This window comes from Leptonychotes weddellii, chromosome 5 (genome assembly GCF_054177405.1).
Source record: "Leptonychotes weddellii isolate Sample4059 chromosome 5, ASM5417740v2, whole genome shotgun sequence".
NCBI classification, from domain to species: Eukaryota; Metazoa; Chordata; class Mammalia; order Carnivora; family Phocidae; genus Leptonychotes; species Leptonychotes weddellii.
Genome location: NC_138373.1, coordinates 93,453,619 through 93,477,447, shown reverse-complemented (window position 1 = coordinate 93,477,447; position 23,829 = coordinate 93,453,619). Strand labels below are relative to the sequence as shown.

Genomic DNA, 23,829 nt, shown 5'->3' with positions numbered 1-23,829 from the left:
ATTGTTAATATAATTGTAAAGTCTTTTCTGTTTTTAAAAATGTTCAGGAAGAAAGTCATCATTTGGCCTGAACTTTTTCTTTATATCTAACCTAAACTTTCTGTACTTTAAAGCCTATTTCGTCTTGTTCACTTATTTGTAGAAATGGAAGATAATTTCCTAGTTGTGCTCGCTGTGAGAATCCTTTCTTCTCTTGATGGAAGATCTTTTACTTTCTGTTGTGCACAGGACCAGATGCCAGATGCCCACCATCTGCTCTACCTGCCCAAGGGCCTGGGCGTGTAAACCTAAAACACAGCCGTCCTAAGTTCATAGTCTGGTGAAGATGACAACACATAAACATAAAGTCAAATACACTCAGAGACTTCCAGGTGATGAGGGCAAAATGAAGCCACCCCCAGAATGTCCCTTCCTTGGTAAATTCATAAGATAGGGGAAAGATGGTAAAAACCAAAATTTTGTCCCTAGCAAACAGCAAAGGAAAGGGAATTCGGTCTTATGTCATTATCTTCAAAAGTGGCAAAGGATGTTCTAGCCGAGATTCCCTAGAAAAAAGAACCCGAGGCAAAACTTACCTGGTGAAGGTGTTGTTTGGGGGTGGAGAGGGGAAAGCAATCTCAAGGCAAGAAGGGTAAGGAGAAACAAATGAGGCAGGGAAGGAAGGAAAGCCAATACAGAGTGGCATTTTACTGAATTGGCCAGCGCTTTACAAGAAAATACAACCAGTTCCTCGGTCATCTTAATTTTTGTCAATCTGGTGAGTGAATTATCAGTTCATTATGTATTTTATTTGTGTATCTCTGATTAAAAACAAGATGAAGCATTTTTCCTCTTCATTGGCTTTTCAGGGTTATTGATCTGTTAAATGTTTTTTTCCCATTTTTCTCTCAGGCCATTAACTTTATAGTACTGATTTTTCAGTTATATGTGTTACAAATAGATCTACAAATTTCTGACCTATCTTTTCACTGTCTTTTTAGTATCTTTTACTGAACACAAGTTCCTAACTAAACTATTGTCAAATTTATCAATAATTTTCTTTATCAATTTATGACTAAAGAAATACTTTTGAACATGAAGTCATAAACACACACTGTTTTAAAAAATTTATATAGTTTTGCCCTTTCACATTTTCATCATTAATCTACTAGGAGTTGATTTTGAACAGTATAAGGTAACAGTGTAACTTCATTTTTTTTTTCTATATGGAGAAGAAATTGTCCCCAAACTAATTCTCTCCCCCACTGATCTGCAATACTTATTTTTTCTTAACAATAGATATCTGAATATACTATACACTGTTGCTAGACTGCTTTTTCTGTTCCATTAGTTAATTTTTCCCTCTTCATCAATTTGACATGGTCTTAATTTATATTGATTTATAATGAGCCTGGAATAATGTGGGAAATAGTCTTTCCCACCTTGGCTTTCTTCAAGAGTATTTTTTGCTATGGCTGAGCATTATATAGCAGTTTGGAAATAATTGACATCTTTATAATATGTACAGGTTTATTGATTATGATATTTTTAACACTTTGTCTTTTAAAATTATTTGTCATAAAATTTTATAATGTCTTTATGAAGCTTTAGACTTATTTGGTTAATGTGATTTTTACGTTCTTTGTATTTTTGATACTATTTTTGAAATGTGTTGTTTTAATATCCATAAATTATTAGAATACCTTTAAAATAGGAAAAAAAATCTGTTTAAAAGCAGATGTTACATTTTATTATATTGTTTCTTAATTTTTTCAAGGACTAATAAACTTCCTCTTTTAAGCTTTTATCTTACTGATTTATTATTTTATTAAATGTTCTCATTGATTTTACAAGTATTTTTGATCACCTGTTGGAACAGCACAAAAGCAGAGCAGAAGGGCCTTAGTAGAGGCATAAAAACTTATTGAAGGCAGGCAAAACTAAAATCTTGATTTCAGGTAAATGCTAGGGTAAACAATTTTGGGACAATTTTATCATGTAGGAAGTAATTGTTAATATACTCTACTATGGGGTGTATGTATCTTACCTTGATCTTAATAGAGCCACCTTTAAGCCTGGTTAAATATGAATGGGAAAACCCCCACCATTAGAAGCATAAATCAGGATTTGCACATGCCCTTACACTAAGTGCAATATGCTACAAGCTTGACAGACAAACCTTTTCTCTCCTGGAGTTAATCCCAGATCTTGAAGCAACCTCTCAGTGACCACCTGATTCATGCTGTTCCTCTTTCTGTGTTACACCTTTTCTGTCTTTTTTCTGTGGGTGTCTATTGGGAGATTTTCTTTGCCTGCACTAGATTTATGCGTCAGAATTAGATTTATGGATTCAGGTATAGAACACCATTTCCATTTACTGCATCCTTGTCTGTCTAAAACAGGTTTTCATTTCTATTCTGGTTTATTGTAGTACTTTAACAATTTGCCATAAATATGGGCAAAATTTATATGACTCTCATAGAGTTATTCCGTGTGCTTTATAAAGTAAACTCTCAAAAATACTGGTTTTAAGATGTGAAGATCAAGATAGAACTGATTATTTTAGTCATGTACAAATATATTCTGTTTTTATGCCTTGAGATAGAGTCATTTTTCTAGAGTTATGAGTTCAGGGGACTTAATGAAATTTAGTGAAACTAGTAGAGAATAACAGAGCTAAAGATGAACATAAAGGTCATTTAACCAGGCTCTTTCTTACCTACTACTGAAAAATTCTTAGGTCTTGATTTGACCGAAAAGAAATGAATAAACCTATAGTAGTCTTAATAGGCAATATTCTGAATATGTATTTTAAAAACATGGCTAATTAAATACTCTTAAGCAAAAAATAGTTTACTTTTATTTTTTTAAAGATTTTATTTATTTATTTGAGAGAGAGCGGTAGAGAGAGAGAGAGCGCAAGCACGAGTTGGGGGGGGGGCAGAGGAAGAGGGAGAAACAGGCTTCCCGCTGAGCAGGGAGCCCAGCGTGGGACTCCTCCGATCGATCCCAGGACCCTGGGATCATGGCCTGAGCCGAAGGCAGACACTTTACCAACTAAGCCACCCAGGCGCCCCAAGAGGTTACTTTTAAATAACATAAAAAAATAGAGTCATATATTACTGGTATAAAGTAGAAGTTAAGTGGCTTACAATTGTTTCAGGTTTATTTATCCTATTTTAACAAGCCATTTCAAATTCCTATTGAAAAGGAAGGAATCATTTCTTTAGATTTTAGAACATACCACTCACACCTAGGTTGCCCAAGAAATTGCTAACTGTGTTTAACTCATAAAGGAATTTAGGCAAGAAGAAGATGAAGGAGGAGGAGAAGGAGGAAGAGAAGAAGTAAATTTAGACGTATATTCCTTTTCAGTGCTGAAAATTGTATTTCTGAACACTTTTCATGTCTCAGGTACAAAGTGAACATGACTTCCAAATTCTGAGCTTAATGAAATTCAAACAATGAAAATTACTTTCCAGAAGGCATAAAAAAATAGTTTTAAGTGGAAGCATTAGCAAGATTCACCTAGACAAGGAATAAAGACAGTTTACTGAATTTATTATTAGAGCTTTTATCTTTCAATTTAATATGACAATTCAACTTTTTTAACTTATTATTTTACCCTCGAGGGACAACATGATTCATCCTGAAGTTTTAGGTAAATAATGGCTAAAACTGAGATTCAAGCTAAGCAGGCTGAAGCTGATCTGGGGCTGTAACTGCTAAGCTCAGTTGGCAAGGACAGGAAGGAAATGAGCCTTTATGAAGCACTGGTCATATGTTAGCTGTTGTGAAAGGTGAAAGCTTTCCTAGATATATAAATTTTTTTTTCATTTAAACATTGTAACATCCCTTTGAAGTTGAGCATTATTTGTTCTATTTTATAGTAGTTAAGTAACATGCTCAAAGTTTTACATATTTAAATGGAAGAGTTGAATGAAGTTTAAACTCTATCTGTTCGATTGCAATGCCTATTTCAGTTGATTTTTGATTTAAAGGTTTGATTAAAAAATGGTTAAAAATATGAGTTAAATTCAAACAAAAGAATAACCGAGGCAAAATTTTACAATAATGCTGCTAAAAATCTAATACATATTTTTTTCATATACACGCAAGACTTTACTAAGGAAATATAATCAATTATCAAAAGAAAATTACTGACATTTTCAATGTTAGTATGAAAACCACCATGGCTGCATGCTAGAATCACAGAGGATTTTTTAAAATGCTGATATCTAGGAATGGGAACATTCCTAGATAGTCTGGTTTAATTGATCAAGGATGGTGCCTTGGCATTGCTTTCTCTTTCTTTCTTTCTTTTAAAGCTCCCAGAAGTTTCTAATATACAGCCAAGATTGAGAAACTCTGCACTATTTATGATATAGTATAATTCATAAGAAGAGTTTAGAGTAGAAAAATTGTGTATTAAATTAGCTTTTCATGAAATATGTACAATAGTTTATATATGGTAATTTCTTTTTTTTTCCTCATCATTTCCTCCATTTTTCTGTTCACGCAGAGGTACACCTTTGATAAAATATTTGAACTCTATGAAATTGAGAATTGTTCATATATTTTAAGATTGTGTGGGTTTTTTGAAAAAAAAAAGGGATCTATCTAGAGTAATACTGAAGAAAGTTTTCCCAGCGCTCCTCAGAAGACTACAAAAAAGCAAACATTTAAGTCATTCAACATTTGTTGGGAGTGGGAAATACACTGGGCATTGGTTGGGTGATAATTTTCCATGTTGGAGAGAGATGCATGTGTCAATCATTAGAATGCTAGAATTTTCTCTCTTTGGAATTCTGCAAATTTTAATATTAAACAATTAATTACATTATGCCTATAGATTAATCAATATTATCTGGCAGTGCAAATGTACTTCTATGAAGATAAAATGCACTCAAGTTGTTTTCAAGACATTATAAATAATACACTCATTTAGCCACTATAGAATTGCTCTTGACCTATGCAGATTTCAAAAGAACCACATTTGTTATTATTTTTTTCTGCTTGTTTTAGGTCACTAAAGCACTGGTCATGGTTAAACTGGAAAGTTTATTCTCTCTGTCATTCACCTCTACTTTTACCTCATCCACAGCTCTCCTACAAACCTACGTTTTTAAGATTTATTTATTGTTTTACAAAGACAATGCACGAGGTGGGGGAGGGGAAGGAGGAGAGGGAGAGAATCTCAAGCAGATACTGAGTGCAGAGCCCCATACTGGGCTTCATCTCACAACCCTGAAACCATGACCTGAGCAAGACCATAACCTGAACTGAAACCAAGAGGCAGATGCTCAACTGACTGAGCCACCCAGGTGCCCCTCTTCTACAAACCTATTATTATGAGCTCTATAGATAATGGGGATAAAATAAGAGAGAGATAATTTGGAAGGGGGTATATAGAATGTTCCCTCGATGTAGGTGTCTTCATTTTCTATGAAGAGAGGAAGTGAAATTAAGCTGGCAAAATATTTCCCCTTATCTGAGCCTAGGTGATAAAGAAAAAAATTTAGCTATTAAAGAATTTGTTGTTGTGTTCATAAATTTATTGTAGTGGATTCACTACATCCCAATGACTTTTTAAAAAAATTTATTATTGAAGTGTAGTTGACTTTTTACAAGAAAAAATATAAAGCAATATTTGCCTTATTTGGGGAAGCTGCAAATTAAATTTTGTAAACTCTCAAATTTAGTGAGAATTCCATTTGCTGTTGTTCAAATGATAGATTAGGTACATTCAAAGAAGAATTGCTAAATAAATATTGGAAAAGAATTACAATGTCAAGTTTTCTCTGGCCCAGAACTGACAGAGGCAAAACTTATAAGTAGCCTCAGAGGAAGAGAGAGATCTTTCTCTACAAAGATTTTATAGATTTAATAGAATGTAGATTACAACTTTCATGGTTTGGGGAACTGACATGTTTATTACAATTGACATGTTTTATGACTCCATGCTTTACTTCTTCATTACTTTTTACCCTACAAACTTTGATGCTAATTGAAGCTTTGGGGTTAAAGATTTATTTCTGAGAGAACAAGAGGAGCTCTAGAATAAAACAATTTGGAGACCAACAGAGACCTTCATTAGATGTCAGGAAGCAAACTATCTAAATTTATGATCAAGAGGAGAGCATAGTCATATGTAGTAATCCTGGGGCCTTCTGTCCTAGCCTGAATGGTTCAGCCACTAAGTCTCTTGGATTAGCTAAATGTATTGTGAATACTCTGTACATTTAACTTCTCATACTGAGACAGGAAACTTATAGTACTACATTAAAATTTTTGTTTTTTTTTTAAATTTACAGTGGATTACCCAAAAGACTACTTGCTTATACCATGATTGATCCCATGGTTTTCTTAATAAAAACTGGACAAGAGGAACTGGTCACTATTTATTCCGTATGCTCTTCTTAAAGGGCACATTTATACTTTAGATTCCACAGCATGAAAATGATATCTTTGTGGTCTTAAACATGCTTGTCATTACATATAATACAATCTGAAATATTTTAGTATGTGTTGTACAGCAAAATTAATAAGTGATATATTTAAAGTCAAGAAAATCTGTCCCCAGATGGGAGTTGATATATGCAGTTTTAATAAAAAGATAACTTATGAACTTTGTCTGCATAGGGTGCAGCTTGGGGCATTTTATCCTTTCTTCAGAAACCATAATGCAATTGGAAATAAGGTGAGTGAAAGTTAATCTAGGGGCGCCTGGGTGGCTCAGTTGGTTAAGCGACTGCCTTCGGCTCAGGTCATGATCCTGGAGTCCCTGGATCGAGTCCCGCGTCGGGCTCCCTGCTTGGCGGGGAGTCTGCTTCTCCCTCTGACCCTCCCAACTCTCATGTGCTCTCTCTCATTCTCTCTCTCAGATAAATAAATAAAATCTTTAAAAAAAAAAAAAGAAAGAAAAGAAAGTTAATCTAAAATAACTGCTATATTAGGGACGCCTGGGTGGCTCAGTCGGTTAAGCGGCTGCCTTCAGCTCAGATCATGATCAAAGGGTCCTGGGATCGAGTCCCACATCGGGCTCCTTGCTCAGCAGGAAACCTGCTTCTCCCTCTGCCTGCAGCTCCCCCTGCTTGTACTCTCGCTCACTCTCTCTCGCCTATGCTCTCTCTAGCAAATAAATAAATAAAATCTAAAAAATAAAATAAAATAAAAAATAAAATAACTGCTATATTCAATATTAACCTATAATAAGAAACTGGGGTTAGAATATATATATATATTTATATATATATATATATTTATATATATATATATATTTATATATATTTATATATATATATATATAAAATCATAAAAATGTGCATCAAAAATCAAACTGCTCTTCAACATAGATGTTGAAATATGTGATTGGGTTTTTAAAAAATGCACACATTATTGACTTTATCAAGAACTGTGAGAGAGTAACAAGAAATAAATGTTGTAGAAATAGTTTTTCTAAGTTGTTCTTGAAAATGCATTGTTTATGATTTCTAAAAGAGGGAGTGCATTGCATCAATTAAAATAACCTGTAAACAAACTTTGCCTTTATCATACAAGGTTGTAGCAGACAAACCTATGGTATTCGGAGTTATCCTTCCTTAGTAGTTCCGTAATCTACCTAATTTCAAGTTTTTGTTTTGGTGGCAGGCAGATATAGTACGATCTACGATTCTTAGGCTGAAGGCAAAATCATCCCTTAGTCAAATGGCTGTGAAGCCATCCTCTCTCAAGGAGAAGGCATAGTAATGATCTTTTGTCTAGAAATGATTTGAAACTTTGCTGTAGATGGGCATGCAAACTATACTACCTACTACAATATGTAAACTTTATAGACTGTATTTAGGAGAAAATCCTGCAATAACTTACGACTTAAGAAAGACTTTCAAGTAGACAGAAATAATATTTATAAATGGTCTGCTTCTCTCTAAACTGCCCTCTCCCTGAAAAAAGAAACCACTAAATAATTCTCACTTCAGCTAATAATGTCTATTGCAATGTTTCTCTTTTACAGGAACAAGACCGTGGGGTGTTGGAAAAGTTTGCTATAATTTCCTGCTCTGCATTAAAAATACTTATTGCTGCCTTACTTACACAACCTCTTCTACCATTCTCTTGTGAGTGGAAATACAGTGGTCCCAGGATTGATGCATGAGTAAGTAGCATTTAATAATTGTTCTAGTCTTAGATTTTCTACCACAGAGATCCTAGAAGCCTGGCTTCTCTGCTAAGGGAATTATTTGGGGGATAACGAAATAGGCAAATCAGTTTTTCCCCCACTAACTATGATTGGAAATATTTTACAAATTTGAAGAATTTAGTTAAGGAAACACTTTCAACCAATTAACAAAAAGCAAAAGTCTGCGTCTTGCTGTGTAAATAGTGTGGAATATAGATAAAGGATGAAACATGGTCCCTGCCCCCAGAGAACTGAGAAGATAACAACTAATATTAGAAAGAAATTGAGTATAGCATAGAACATTGCATATTTCTGTCCTGTTTGTGTGGCACAGGCTAGAAAGTGAGGGAAACATTCAAAGAAAGGCAAGGTGCATGTGAGATAAATAGGCACAGCTTTGTGAAGGAGGTAGGATTGATGGTAGATCCTTGAAGTCTGTTTAGGATGCAAAAAGGAACAACAACAAAAATGCAGACGATGTGATTACTTGGCACAACTTTGACTTTAGATTTAATGCCCATTTATCTCTTGGTCAGGGAAGAGAATTGATCCCTCTTGTCTTGCTGGATGATTGGATTTTCATTCCTAAAGAACTGTTTATACCCTAAGCCTCTTACTGTTTTTTATCTTTTTTTATCTTCTTGGTGTTGATCACCATAAACCTGAGGTAACTGAGTAAGACTTTAGTCTAACTAAAGATTTACATCAGATCCTCAGGCTCATGAGATTGACAGAGCATTCTTTTGGGGGCCCACTTGCATGATTGCTCTGCTTCTTGAGAAGGTAAGTGCTAGAATTTTACATGAGTACAATATAGTTATTTACGGCAGTTTACGTTGGTGCATCTGATACAACCATGCAAGTTTGCCATATTCTCCTATTTTTTGTACATCGTTTTCATTCTTATATTTGAAAATAATATATTTATGTGTTTATTTTACCTCATATAGAATATAGTTCATGTTAAGTAAATCTGAACAAACCTGAAATATATGTTTCTGCTATTCAGAGATTCTGAAATAGGTCTCAGTATAATTTGCAGAAGTTTAGATATTGATCCCTCCAAATATATGCCTCATTAAAAAGAGTAAAATCCCTTTTTCAACTATGCTAATGTAATAACAAGGAAGCCTTTTCTAAGAACATTGGTTACTTCATTAGCCTTTTTTAAAAAAAATTCCTGATTTGATTTGGGGCGCTGGGGTGACTCAGTTGTTAAGCGTCTGCCTTTGGCTCTGGTCATGATCCCAGGGTCCTGGGATCCAGCCCTGCATCGGGCTCCCTGCTCAGCGGGAAGCCTGCTTCTCCCTCCCCCACTCCCCCTGTTTGTGTTCCCTCTCTCGCTGTGTCTCTCCCTGTCAAGTAAATAAATAAAATCTTTTAAAAAATTCCTGATTTGAATCCATTTTTTCCTTCACCTCTAGATAGCTGTCTTATCCATACTTTAAAGCCACATATGCAGGAGAGTTGGCAGGATGGATGTCATGAGGATGACTTGCCAATAAATCTGTACAAATTTTCAGGACCAAATATTAGGATGCCCAGAGGTAGAAAAAAATACTCTTAAGGCTGCCTATTTATTATGTTGAATTTCTCTAGTTTTGATAAACTTATCACAGCTACACAAAAACTGAAGTTGGGCCTTTATGGGATTCTTCAAAATAACTATTTTCCGTATTTCTATCTGGTTCTTGACCTCACCACAGGTCTACCTTAAATGTAAATATATATACACACACACAAGTACAAGTGACCTATACTTAGTAAGAACTGAAAAATGTTCTTAAATAAAAAAGTGTTTCATATTTTACATTTTTCATAACTATGACAATTGTCATTGAGCTAAAATGTCACAAAGTAATTGCAAGGTTGGTGATAGAGTACATATCTACATTGTAGTGGGACCTTCATATTTTGATATATGGCAAAACCAACTAGGCTTTTTAGAAAACATAATGGACAATATACATTAAAATTCCATAATCTAGGCATGAAATATATTTTCTGATAGATCATGAATGTTTCATGAAGATTCTCTAGCTCTATTGTATAACCATATATAAGTTGACTAACACCTGTTTTTAATGCTAAATAATATGGGATTCAGTATCCAGAGAGCTGAATGTATTTTTACTGGAATATTTTAATTCAACCAAATCTTAAAAGCAGCAAGATAAACAAAAAATTACCTACAAGGGAAAACCTGTAAGACTACCAACTGATTCTTCAGCAGGCCAGGAGGGAGTGGCATGATATATTCAAAGTGCTGAAAGGGAATAAACCTTACATAACCAAGAATACTCTACCCCACAAGGTTATCATTCAGGTTTGAAGGAAAGATAACAGGTTTCCCAGACACACAAAAGATAAAGGAGTTTATCACCACTACAACAGCTTCATAAGACATGTTAAAGGGACTTTTTTAAGTAGAAAAGAAGTAGCCATAATTAGACATAAGAAAATTATGAATAAAAAGATGTAAAATATGACAACATATACATAACACATGGAAAAGGGAGTAAAAAGGAAGAGAAAGGGAAAAAACTTTTTTTTAAAGATTTTATTTATTTATTTGGCACAGATAGAGAGAGAGCAAGCATAAGCAGGGGGAGCTGCAGAGGGAGAGGGAAAGCAGGCTCTCCGCTGAGCAGGGAGCCCGATGTGGGGCTTGATCCCAGGACCCTGGGACCATGACCTGAGCCGAAGGCAGCCACTTAACCGACTGAGCCACCAGGTACCCCCCCTTTTTTTTTTCTTTTTCTATGTTCTTTTAAAATGTGTTTGAACTTAAATGACCATCAAATTAATATAGACTGCTATTTACTTAGGATGTTCTATATGAGCCTCAGAGTAACCACAAACCCCAAAACTATGATACACAAAAAATAAAGACAAAGAACGCCAGCCATAACACTACAAACTCATCAACCACAAAGAAAGAGTGCAAGAGAGGAAGAAAAGAACAGAGAAGAACTACAAGAACAATCAGAAAACAAACTAAAAAATGGCAACAACTACATACCTATCAATAATTACTTTAAAGGTGAGTAGCCTAAATGCTCCAATCAGAAGACATAGGGTGGCAGAATGGATAAAAAAAATCAAGACTCATCTATATGCTGCCTGCAAGAAACTCACCTCAGACCTAAAGATGCACACAGATTGAAAGTGAAGGGATGGGAAAACATTCACCATGTAAATGGAAGCAAAACAAACGCTGAGGTTGCAATACTTATATCAGACAAAATAGACTTTAAAACAAAGTCTGTAATAAGAGATAATGAAGGGCATTACATAATGATAAAGTGATCAATCCAGCGAGAGGATATAACAATTGTAAATTTCTACGTACCCACCACGGGAGCACCTAAATAGATAAAGCAAAATATTAATAAATATAAAGAGAAATTGGTAATACAATAACAGTGGGGGACTTTTATATTTACATCTGCTACATCAGTGGATAGATCATCCAGACAGAAAATCAAAAACGAAACAATGTTTTGAATGATGTATGGGATCAGGTGGACATTAACAGTTACATACAAAATGTTTCATCCAAAAACAACAGAATACACAGTCTTTTCAAGTGCACATGAAACAAGATGTTTTGAAAAGTCAAATGTTTTCTTTTTTCCAAAAGGAGCAAGATCTGTGTGTGTACTTTCCTGAAGCATCCTTGTTCAACTTTTATATGGTGTTTTGGACATTTTATGGAAAAAATATAAATCCATGAACTCAGATTTATATGGTATCTTTTTCACCATTTTTATATGACTTCTAGAGCCTTGGAGTTTATAACTGTAGCTGGGTTCTTTGTGAGACTCTTTGTTTAGAATTGTTTGCTCTTCTCAGAATAGAAGAATTGAACCATATGTAGATGGACAAATATTGAAGATGAGGGATGGGATGAATGTTTATTTTTAGGAGCATAGTAGACATTAATTTTATGCAAACATTTAAATTCTTAAAAAGCAAATGACTCCAGAGTGATTTTTGTTTATTGTAGAATGTAATAGAGATTATAATCCATGAATCAGGTACTTTTTCTTGCAAGAAACAGAAACTCATTCAAGCTAGCTCAAGTATGGGTTTATTAAAGGGATACATATGAACTGATAAAGGAAATCTCATGGAAATCTAAGAACAGCAATTGTAATAACAATGGATTTCTTGGGGGGAATTCAGATTCAATTGCAAAAGTTTGTGGAATTTCAGCCCAGTGTTGTACTGTTAACAGGGCTCAGCATTCCATGGGATTTTTTTTGTATTCCTAGTAACTGGCTTCCAAAGGGCCTCAGCTTGTAATAGACTCCCTGGCCCCAGCAAGAGACATATTTTTATGTATCTTTTGGACTTCTGTGATAAATGGCAGGCTCTTTCCATGTATTATAGTTCAGTGCCCCAAGAAATATAATATCATTGATCTAATTCATCTTTTCCACCCAGCTATACCTAGTCTCCCAGGCAGTCTCAATGATGTGGGACAGTGGTGGAATATGAGGAAAGCAATAGGATATTTCTACGGTAGAGCAGTTATTTTAACTGAGTTCACTTCTCCCAATTTTTTAGTATGCTTTCATGAGCAGTGGCTAATCTTGCCCAGTCTTCAAGAAGTCTTTATGGCAGTATGTTTTGACTATAAATGTAGGACTAATCCTAAATTGGAAAAAAGGAAATGTGATCTATTTTTAAATTATCAGTTATTTGGGACTAGGGGAAGTGGTATTAAAAATTCTCCATTCTTGTAGTCAGATTATTATAATGTCTCAAACAATTCAAACTATGTTCTCTAGAGGTACTTCATAAATTTCCATAAGTATTAGCACTGAATTTCCTTTTTAATAAAATTAAGCTTTTAAAAAGAGAATAATAAAAATGTATACACAAAAGTGATATTATATCAAATTTTCACATTTTGGAGTCCAACATCATATTAACTTATATCCTTTTTCTTTGTTTTTTAAGTAAATATGGTTATAGAGTCACACTTCTGAAATAAGTACAGACTAATGAATGCTGTTTTTATGCGTTTTATATACTGAAGTTTATGTAGGTTCTTTCTTTTTCTTTTTTTTAAACACTGAATTAGACATTTAAGTCATCCTTCTTATTAGTGAGTTCCATGGATGTTTTGTTGAATTTAAACAGAAGTTTGGATTTCAACTTCCTCTGTCTCTTGAAATGTATTGTTACCAGTTATGTAATTTGAGTGTTTAATTCTAGCTTGTTCTATGCCAGTAGGATCAAGTACCACCTTCTTTGCAGAAGTTTGTTGAAGTTTCTGCTCCTCTGGATGTTAAGTCCTCTTTTCATTCATAGAGGATATATTCTACCAACACAGTTTCTAGCCAGAACAGTTTTGAGGTAATAGGCACATCCTGTCAGGAGACTGAGCTGGGGACTCCACCTTCCTGTGCTGGCTGAAATTCCTGCTTGGGGAGTGTCTGAGGAGGGCTGTTGTGAATGAGAAGCCAGTGACAGGGGCATGGTCAATCAGTGACACAATTACTAGTCTATGTGTGAGTTTGTACCTGTGAATGTGAGAGTCAGTGTGTGCATGCGCAGGAAGAGGGAGAAGGGGAGGGAGAGGGAAAAGGAGGGAGAGGGACAGGGAGTGGGAGGAAAAGAGATGGGAGAGAGAGGGGAAAGAAAAAGAGAGAAGGAAGGGAAGAAAAGAGAATGAGAGAGATGAGTAGATTATATGGTGCTTGAGCATTTGATCCAGTTCCAAGCTTTCCTGCCCTAGGTATCTTCCTATTATTATTATTTTTTTTAAAAAATTTTATTTATTTATTTGACAAAGCGAGACATAGCGAGAGAGGGAACACAAGCAGGGGGAGTGGGAGAGGGAGAAGCAGGCTTCCCGGCAAGCAGAGCTCAATCCCAGGACCCCAGGATCATGACCTGAGCTGAAGGCAGATGCTTAATGACTGAACCACCCAGGCGCCCCTCCTATTATTATTTTTAAGACAGCTAGTGATTTTTGATTCATGAATTCTGTCCTAGGGTTTATATGAATGGTCAGGGTCTTCAAGCTTTTATCCATTTAGGTTATATTTAATTAGTCACTTTTTTTCCATTTATATCATGTAATCAAAGATTTTGTCTAGTAAACAAGCAGATTTTTATTTTTTTTATTATTTTTATTTTTTTTATTTTTTTATTTTTTTTTAAAGATTTTATTTATTTATTTGAGAGAGAGCACATGAGAGGGGGGAGGGTCAGAGGGAGAAGCAGACTCCCTGCTCAGCAGGGAGCCTGATGTGGAACTCGATCCCTGGACTCCAGGATCATGACCTGAGCGGAAGGCAGTCGCTTAACCAACTGAGCCACCCAGGCGCCCAACCAGCAGATTTTTAAACAGTAATAATTAGTCCATATTTCTATTTTACATCAAAGATTCATAATGGCAAATCAGAACTTCTAACCAGCATTAATTGAAAGTAAAATCAGCTAAAAATATACATCATTATTAGAGGGAAGTTTTGGCTAGACATTTTTGAAATATGGAAAAGTCCCTGAGGATCCTTTGAACTAGATACTATCCATAGTTTTGAACTAGATGCTATCCATATTTTCCAAGAACTAACTTGAATAATAGACCCATTTGGATTTCAAGTTAGTATATTGCTCATTGCCAAGAAAGAAGAGAGGGTCTCATGTTTAACTTTTCATCTCAATAGGAAAAAATTTCCGGTTTCATGAAATAAGTGTATGTCATATGAAGCCAAAATATTTCTATTAAGAAATTCTCACCATAAGTCAACCTCTCCACTTGCATTGTGTAGTCCTTTATTATTTTATTATGCAATTTTCTCTTACTAAGTGATTAAGATCAAATGTTTGAGTTCTGTCTTCATTGTGAAATCACAAAAATGGGGCACATGGATTCTAGCATACTTGTTCCTGAGATAAAACTCCCAGCAGAGCATACTCTATAAATTACTATTCAAGCTTCATTTCCCTGGAATCCCATTGGTCATACTTTAAAACCAGTTCCCAGGTTCCCAGATCCAATGACTTTGACAATTTTGTTTTAACTTTCTCTTTGTTGCAGACAAGCCAAAGAGACTGAGGGGTGCACCTTCAATTAGCACGGTATAATAATTATTTTATCACTTTATTAATTATAAAAACATTTACTTTATTTTCCAGTGAAAAGCATTTGAGAAGTCTGTGCTATTGCTATCACTTTTTCCACCCCAGATCGAGCAGTTCAGAGCAGAAATAGTTTGCTTAAGAATGTTTTAAGTTTCCGTTATTGGAGGTATTCAAGAGTAAACTAAGTAGACATTTGATAAAAATCTTTAAGAGAGGACTCACCCCTTCTCTAGGTAGTTCTATGAGATGGTTGGAGTTAAGTCCTTCTAACTCTGAAAATACAATTTTCACTCTTTTTCTACAGCCGTCTGAATCCTTTGGCTTCATAATTGCTCTAGATGAACAGGGAGAAACATCTGGCTCCTCTTTCTGGGGTGATGGTAACTCTTGATAAGCAGACCAACATGTACAACAGTTGAAATGTTCTGGATTCCAATGACTTTACTTAAAATTAAAGACCGGAGACCTACACCAACAAAGTAAGTATGAATAATGGACACCATGGCAAGATTCAGTTTCCCCCCAACATTACTGTCCAGGAAGTTGAAATTTTCCTTAAATCTGGCCACTCCTCTTGGCTGAGCAACACAGGTGAGACTATTATATCCAGGAAAGTGCTAACAAAAACCACTCTGTTACCAAACCAAACCAAACAAAACATCAAAACAAAACAAAACAAACAAAAAAACCCACTACGTTTACTTGAGACGAGAGTGTTTTATCTTATTCATATGCTAAAATAAAAATTTTTCATTAATCTCACTTTGGAAGGAATGAAGATTCCAGTCTTAAGTAATCACATCTTCAATGAAAATTTGTGGGAACTTGACTTTGGTGGCATAACTGCTAGGCTGGAGGAAGGAAGAATTGCTGAGATTCTTTGCTGAGGACCATAGTTTGAAAAATGATTTATAGTAGAGGAAAAGGTATAGCCTGAATTGAGAAAACAGGTCAACACTTAGCTGGCTAAGGCATAATATCAGTGGTTTTTGTTTATTCATTTATCTCTTATTATCCCCATTTTCTCCTTCAGTCTAATCTCATAGATCAGCGAACTATAGAAAAGGTTTTCCTTGGAACAATAGAAGTTATGGCTATGTTAAGGAAAGTACCTATTAAAAGGACCTATCAAAGCAGCCACATTTTAAAAATCAGAAATGGATTTCCAAGGAAATGGGCACTATACCACAGAGATGATAATGCATGTGAGGTTACTGCTAAGAACATTTCTTCTGTCCCTTATTAGTTGACTTCACATTCATCTTTCTTTCCTTGCCTCTCTTTCATCTGAAAGAAAGACAGGGAAGAAGGAGAATCATTGTCATAAGGAAGAGGAAAAGGTAGAAAAAGAGAATGTGAAGGTCAATAGGAAAATACACTTCTAATCCTACATATAGACAATATGGCTGGTTGCTTCTATGGTAGAAATTAAGAGAAAATATAAAAGCTTCCAATGCCTGTATTCTCATAATAACCAGCATTCTTCTGCATCTCTTTTCAGTTTTCCGTTTTCTTTTTTTTAATGAATTACCTCAAGAGACGTTGATTAAGTTTCTAACATTTGAAAAAGATTGTTTTTGAATTTTAGAGGAGGGGATTGAAATCAGAAGAATATTGGAGCACTAGAGCACTGGGTGTTATACGCAATGAATCATGGAACACTACATCAAAAACTAATGATGTAATGTATGGTGATTAACATAACATAATAAAAAAAAAAGAATTTTATTGGAAGCCGAGGAGAAAGATGGATATGTCCGCCTGTGGTTGTGTGTTTGTGTATATGGACAATAGAGAGATGTGGGAGAAGGCTGTCTAAAAGGTTGTTATGCTATATCCTTCCTTACTAAAGTGTTGAAAACATGTCTAAAAGAAAGCTGCTTCCTTCCTGTTTTCCCATATAAAATAAAGATGGAAAGTGAGGGGAAAGTGGGTAAGATGATGGGGCCTACTTCAACAGGTTAGTTATTTTTTATTTTCCAGTGAGTATCATGAAAAAAATGTGAGGCCAGTGATTGATTATTCAATGATTTTTTGCCCAGTAATTTCTAGATCATTTAGAGGATTCCAGGTATAAGGCTTAGGTCAAGACCTTCTGGACTTGGAGCCTAGTTGATCAGAATTTGAATTAAAAAAATAATAAAAGATAATTTGACATTTATTTTCTAATGTTAATACTTTTTTGCAGATTTTATTGAAAGGGAAGAGTACTTCTATGTCAGATACAAATTCAATAATTACATTAAACTTAGAGTTTATTCAGTATTTGCGGTGACATAACAGTTCATTTTTATGAGGAAAAATATCTTCTACGGGACTTTAAAAATAAGAAGTATTTCAAAGTATTGGCAATTCTCCAAACCACATTGCACTGTGTATTGTCATAATTAAAACAGGAATTTAAAATTCTTTTCTCTCCTCCATAACAGAGAGTTCTGAAAGCAACTGTGATTAAAAATGGCTACCATGAATTTGCTACTCTGGCATATGGTGCTATTCAGATCCTTGGTTTCACTTCAAAGCCAAATGTTATTTTTAATGAATGGAGAAACCATCTCAAGCAACGAAATATAGCATCATTCCAATAGGGTAAGGTTTGAACATGATTATTGAATTAAAAGGCAAAACCTCTTTTGTTATATCTCAAGTGCTAATAATTGAATTTTCCCTGAATGTTGCTTCTTTGCAAAAACCACAGATCACATTTCTAAAATAATACCTTGCATGTTTCTGAAATTCTAGGAAGAACAATTAGCATAGAGATATATTTCTAGATAAAAGTGTGCTTATGTCAGGGCTAGGAACTTTGCTGGATTAAATGTCACAGGTGATGTCATGCAAGGTTGGTGTGTTGCTTGGCAAATATAAAGTAAGGATACATAGGTGGGAAAATAAATGAGAATGAAAATTTTTTAAAAGATTTACTTATTTATTTGAGAGAGCAAGACTGAGAGAGAGGGAGTGAGAGCACAAGCGGGATGAGGGGCAGAGGGAGAAGGAGGCTCTCCACTGAGCAGGGACCCTGATGTGGGGCTCGATCCCGGGACTCTGGGATCATGATCTGAGCCAAAGGCAAACGCTTAACCAACTGAGCCACCCAGGCTCCCTGAGCATAAAACTTTAGTGGAAGGTTCTGGAGGGACTCTATTCCAATTCCTTCATTTAACAGACGAGAAAACTGAGCATTCAGGGAGGTGAAGTTACTTAGCAAAAACATGTACTTTAATAATTGACAGAACTGAGTCTTGACCTTGAAACTCCTGACATTTCACAGCTCTTTCCTTCTACTCTGTTCCATTTGGAAATTGAACATTTACTTATTGAGTTCTTACTGAGCTCTTGAAAGTATCTATCTGCTCTAAATACATGCTTATACATAAGATGTGGTCCCTATCCCTGAAGAATTTAATATCAGGTGGAATAGACACCAAAGTTCTATAATAGGAGGAGGCATCTAGAGAATTTAGAACCTCTGAAGTGCATTTTTCTTTCTTCCTTTCTCTTTCTTTCTTTCTTTCTTTCTTTCTTTCTTTCTTTCTTTCGAGAGTGTGTGTGTGAGCAGGGAGGGACAGAGGGAAAGAGAGAATCTTAAGCAGGCTCCATGCCCAGTACAGAGCTGGACATGGGGCTCAATCTCACCACACTGAGATCATGACCTGAGCCAAAATCAAGAGTTGGACACTTAACTGACTGAGCCACCCAGGTGCTCTGTGCATTTCTAATACCTTATCACACAATACAACATTATGGTCTTTAATTCTAATGCAGAGCAGTGACACAGAGCTCAAGACACTGAATTTTTGTTTCCTTTTTTAAATTAAAAAACATTTGATTACAAGGTCATTTGAATAATCATCTATTCAAAACTTACCTCTTTCTAATTGAATGAATTTTCTCTTTGGGGAAATTTGTTGAGTAAGTTGTTTGATATCTTAATCATAATAGTAATTCTTTACTTGAACTGTTACAATTTACAAAGTACTTGTAACAGCATGACTCCATTTGGTTCCTACCATAGCCTGGGGAATAGATCTGAATGGTCAACATTATCATCCAGATATTAGAGAGGAAGAAATAATACCTTAGAATGACCATACAGGTAGTAACAGAGGGGCAGGAAACCTGAGCTACCCTTCCTTTTACCTGTGTGCTCTTTCTCTTTTCTAAGTCCCTAATAAACTAAAAGTGATTGATCAGGTCAAGAAAACAAAAACATCTTCATTGGAAAATTTGTTTCACAAACTTTGGTTTCATATATGTGCATGGCTGATCTTGAATAAGAAAAAAAAAGAGAAGAGCACGATAAAGTTCTGTAGGATACAAAGATTTCTTTCAAATAAAATAAGTTGTTTAATTGGAGGACTCCATAGATTTATATTTTTAGAATCTGCAAATCATTTAATAACTAATTTACCCCTTTATGTATAATACACATTATTACATGGAAATATGTAAAAGTTATTGCTTAACACTTGATAACATTTAATTATCTCTATAACATCATAAGTTAATTCTGATGACTGCAATTACAACTAAATTTTACATTGATTTACTTTTGGTAATTTAATTCTCTTCTCATTTGTTACACAGAATCACTTTATGGCTATTTGCACCCCTTTTCCAGGAGCTGACCATTTTATTCAAGTATTGGAAAAATTTAAGAAATAACAACCTAACCTAAACAACAATAATAAAAAGTTATCCACAGTCATTACTTACAACTGTTAAAGATTATTTGAATAATATGGAAATTGTAGTTTAATTTAAATAGCAATATAATTAAATATTTCAATCTTGTATGTTTTCTGTATTACTCAAATTCTCTGATGGTGTCTCTTACAGAAGCTAGACAGAATACTGGATAAAACTCCTTCCACTTTATAAAGATTGATATATGTTGAATTGATGAGCTGATAAGTAAGATTATGTTTTCTGGTCCTGAAAGCAAATCTTTGAAAAATCCATTGTGGAGTTTCTAGTTGAGCAGAAGTCTTGGGAACCAATGAGACTATGTTTTTAGCAAAAGATAAATTTTTTAAACCCTAACTTTTCAGGAGAAAAAGTTTGTTTGTTTGTTTTTAATTGGGAACATATATTTGATTCTTATTTTAGATTATTTGAACTTCTTCTTAGAGTAAAATAATATAGTACAATTTTTGGTTTTTGTGACCTGAAGGAATCTCTGAGCACAGATTTACTAGTGGAAGTCAAGTATTTCAAGAAACTATTCAACTTTTCAAAACAGTGGAATAACTATCTACTTCATCAAGCCTATTACTCAATAGTGACTAGGGTATTGAGGTCAAGTAAACGAGCATGGAAAAGCAACTATTGGGTTGGTCAAAGTGGATGTTGTTGGTGAATATGACAAGCGGGGATTAGGTGGACTAGAGTCAGCCTAAGAGAAGAGGAAGGGGGATTAAGTATAGACAAATTTTCAGATATGCATAGTTGTAAGGGGCAGCAAAGATCAGGCAGTGGTTAGAGGAAATGTGGGTACAGTGTTGTTTTTTAAGATGGGAGCTTTTCCAGCATGAATGATGAGAGAAATGATATGATAGATAAAAACTGATAACAGGGATAAGAGAGCGGAAAACTTCAGGAGATAAGTCCTTAAATAAGTGAGTGGTTGGAATCTAATGATCAAATGGAAGATTTGGCATTGGATAAGACACAGAGAGTTCATTCATCCCCATAGGATGGAAGACAGCATGTGTGCTGGTGGAGATATGGGCTGATTTGTGGATTTGGTGGTGGAAATATGTAGAAGTTATTTTTTAATTGCTTCTATTTTCTTAAGTAAAAAGCAATGCTATCAGCTGAGAACAAGATAGGAAAAAAGGTGTTGGAAATTTGAGGAGAGAGAAGGTAGGAGGGAGAGGAAAGGTAAATTTATGAAGGAGGTGTAATGGGATTGCTGCTTAGCATTAAGATCTCATGTAAAGTTAGACCAGTCAGTGTGGTTTGTGATTTCTCTACTCAAATCCAGCTGCTCAGGTACAGATAGGAATTGGTAGGAGAGTAGAATTTAACTGAAGTGGGAATTTTGCCAGGGGAATAAAAAAGGAGGTAGAGAAGGGCAAAGAAATGAAGAATAATAGAGAATGATTATAACGACGGATCATGGAATCTGAGCTTGATAAGGAAAGAAATGACATGCAGAATGTGAGGTACAGGAAAAAAACATGGATATGGTCAATAGGTCAGAGTTCCCATTGAGTTGGAGGAATTGTTGGAGAGAGAAGGAATTGGGAAGTTGGCAGTGGGAGAAATTTCTTGAAACTAACTTTATATGGCCAGCATCAAGTAAATACTGGTCACAGATGTGTTGTGTATGTACATTTGGTTTTTTTATGTATGATTTAAAAACAAAGTATAGGCAATGATTTGGTGATGCCTAAAATCTGTATTTCGATGTACTCTGTGTTTAATCTTAAGACTGAGTAAGAAACAAATCCATACAACAAAAGTCACTACATACCTATTAGAATGGCTAAAATCTTCTAAAAACTGGTAAAACCAAGTACTGATGAGGATGCAGAGTGACAAGAACTATAATTCAGGAATTCAAAATGGTAAAGTTACTTTGAAAGCCAGTTTAGTAGTTTCTAATAAAGCTAAAATATAGACTTAACACATGACCCAGCAATTATGCCCCCAGCTACTTACTCAACTGAGTTGAACTTCTGTCCATATAAAAACTTGCACACAAATGTTTATAACAGTTTTATTCATAATCACCCAAAACTAGAAGAAACAAGATGTCCTTCAAATGGTGAATATATATAGCCAAGATTCAAATCTTGGTTTTTAATAACATCCCTCAATAAGAGGAACCAGGTGTCCTTGGAGAAATGGCTGTTTCTAGGGCTGGGACAGGAAATATACAAGATGAATCTGGAGCATAATGTGGTGCCAGTAAGTAAGGAACTTCTGAAAAAAGAAAAAAAAATGATGAGAGTATGTCAAAGGCACACAGTGCCAACCTAAAAAGCTTCCAGAGTCCAAGGCTGGAACAATTTGAGCAACAAAATTAGTAACATGGTATTGGATTTTAACCTTAAGTATAAAATAAATATCTGTGGGTCTACACTGATAAAACTGAATGAGTGAATCTTTCAGAAAGAATTCAAGATAATTTATGAAGAAATTCCCCCTCAACTGTGGACTCTTCCTAGTGACTTCCTTCTAGAGTATATTAAGAAAAATGGGGGGGGAGCATTAAAAAAATAACTATATAGAGAAGACACCTGACAGACAGTACCTCAACAAGGTGATCAAAGTTAATATCATTAGTGATAAGTGATGTTGTATATTCTTTGGATATGTTGTGTTGAAAATGACATTTTACCCTCTGTGAACCTCCTCCTGGAAACCTGTAATCCCACTCTAACTCTGAGGAAAACATCAGACAAACCCAAACTGAGGGATATTCTACAAAATACCTGACCAGTACTCTTCAAAACTGACAAGATCATTAAAACCAAGAAAGGTGTGAGAAATTATCACAGTCTGGAGGACCCTACGGAAACAGTGAAGACAAATGTAACATGATATGTTGGAACAGAAAAGAAAATCAAAGCTGGAGGCATCACAATTCCAGACTTCAAGCTGTATTACAAAGCTGTAATCATCAAGACACTATGGTAGTGGCACAAAAACAGACACATAGATCAATGGAACAGAATAGAGAGCCCAGAAATAGACCCTCAACTCTATGGTCAACTAATCTTTGACAAAACAGGAAAGAATAACCAATGGAAAAAAGACAGTCTCTTCAAAAAATACTGTTGTGAAATTTGGACAGCCACATGCAGAAGGATGAAATTGGACCATTTCCTTACACCACACACAAAAATAAACTCAAAATGGATGAAAGACCTAAATGTGAGACAGGAATACATCCAAATCCTAGAGGAGAATGCAGGCAGCAACCTCTGTGACCTTGGCAGCAGCAACTTCTTGCTAGACGCCGCCAGAGGCAAGGGAAACAAAAGCACAAATGAACTATTGTGACTTCATCAAGATAAAAAGCTTTTGCACAACAAAGGAAACAGTCGACAAAACCAAAAGACAACCGATAGAGATAGCAATATCAACACCCAAAAAACAAAGAATCTGGTCAAGAAATGGGCAGAGACATGAACAAGCATTTCTCCAAAGACATCCAAATGGCTGATAGACACATGAAAAAATGTTCAACATCACTTGGCATCAGGGAAATACAAATCAAAACCACAATGAGATACCACCTCACACCAATCAGAATGGCTAAGATTATCAAGTCAGGAAACAACAGATGTTGTCGAGGATGAGGAGAGAGGGGAACCCTATTCCAGTGTTGGTGGGAATGCAAACTGATGCAACTGGTGTGTATGTATCAATTTTTTAATTTACATTGTAGTTAGTTAACATACAGTGTAATATTAGCTTCAGGTATAGGATTTAGTGATTCATAACACCCAGTACTCATCTCAAGTGCCCTCCTTAATCCCCATCACCCATTTAGCCCTTCCCTGCCCACCTGCCTCCACCAACCTTCAGTTTATTCTCTATAGTTAAGAGCC

At 35.2% G+C, this 23,829-nt stretch overlaps 1 long non-coding RNA gene across 1 annotated transcript; it reads left to right on the top strand.

The window, feature by feature from the left end:
- The first annotated feature begins 7,755 nt into the window (after positions 1 to 7,755).
- LOC145721427 (uncharacterized) lies at positions 7,756 to 19,939 on the top strand. Its single transcript, XR_014145101.1, has 5 exons — positions 7,756 to 8,134; positions 10,987 to 11,201; positions 15,567 to 15,741; positions 17,692 to 17,851; positions 19,853 to 19,939. It is a non-coding gene; the product is annotated as an uncharacterized LOC145721427 (long non-coding RNA).
- Positions 19,940 to 23,829: the final 3,890 nt, after the last annotated feature.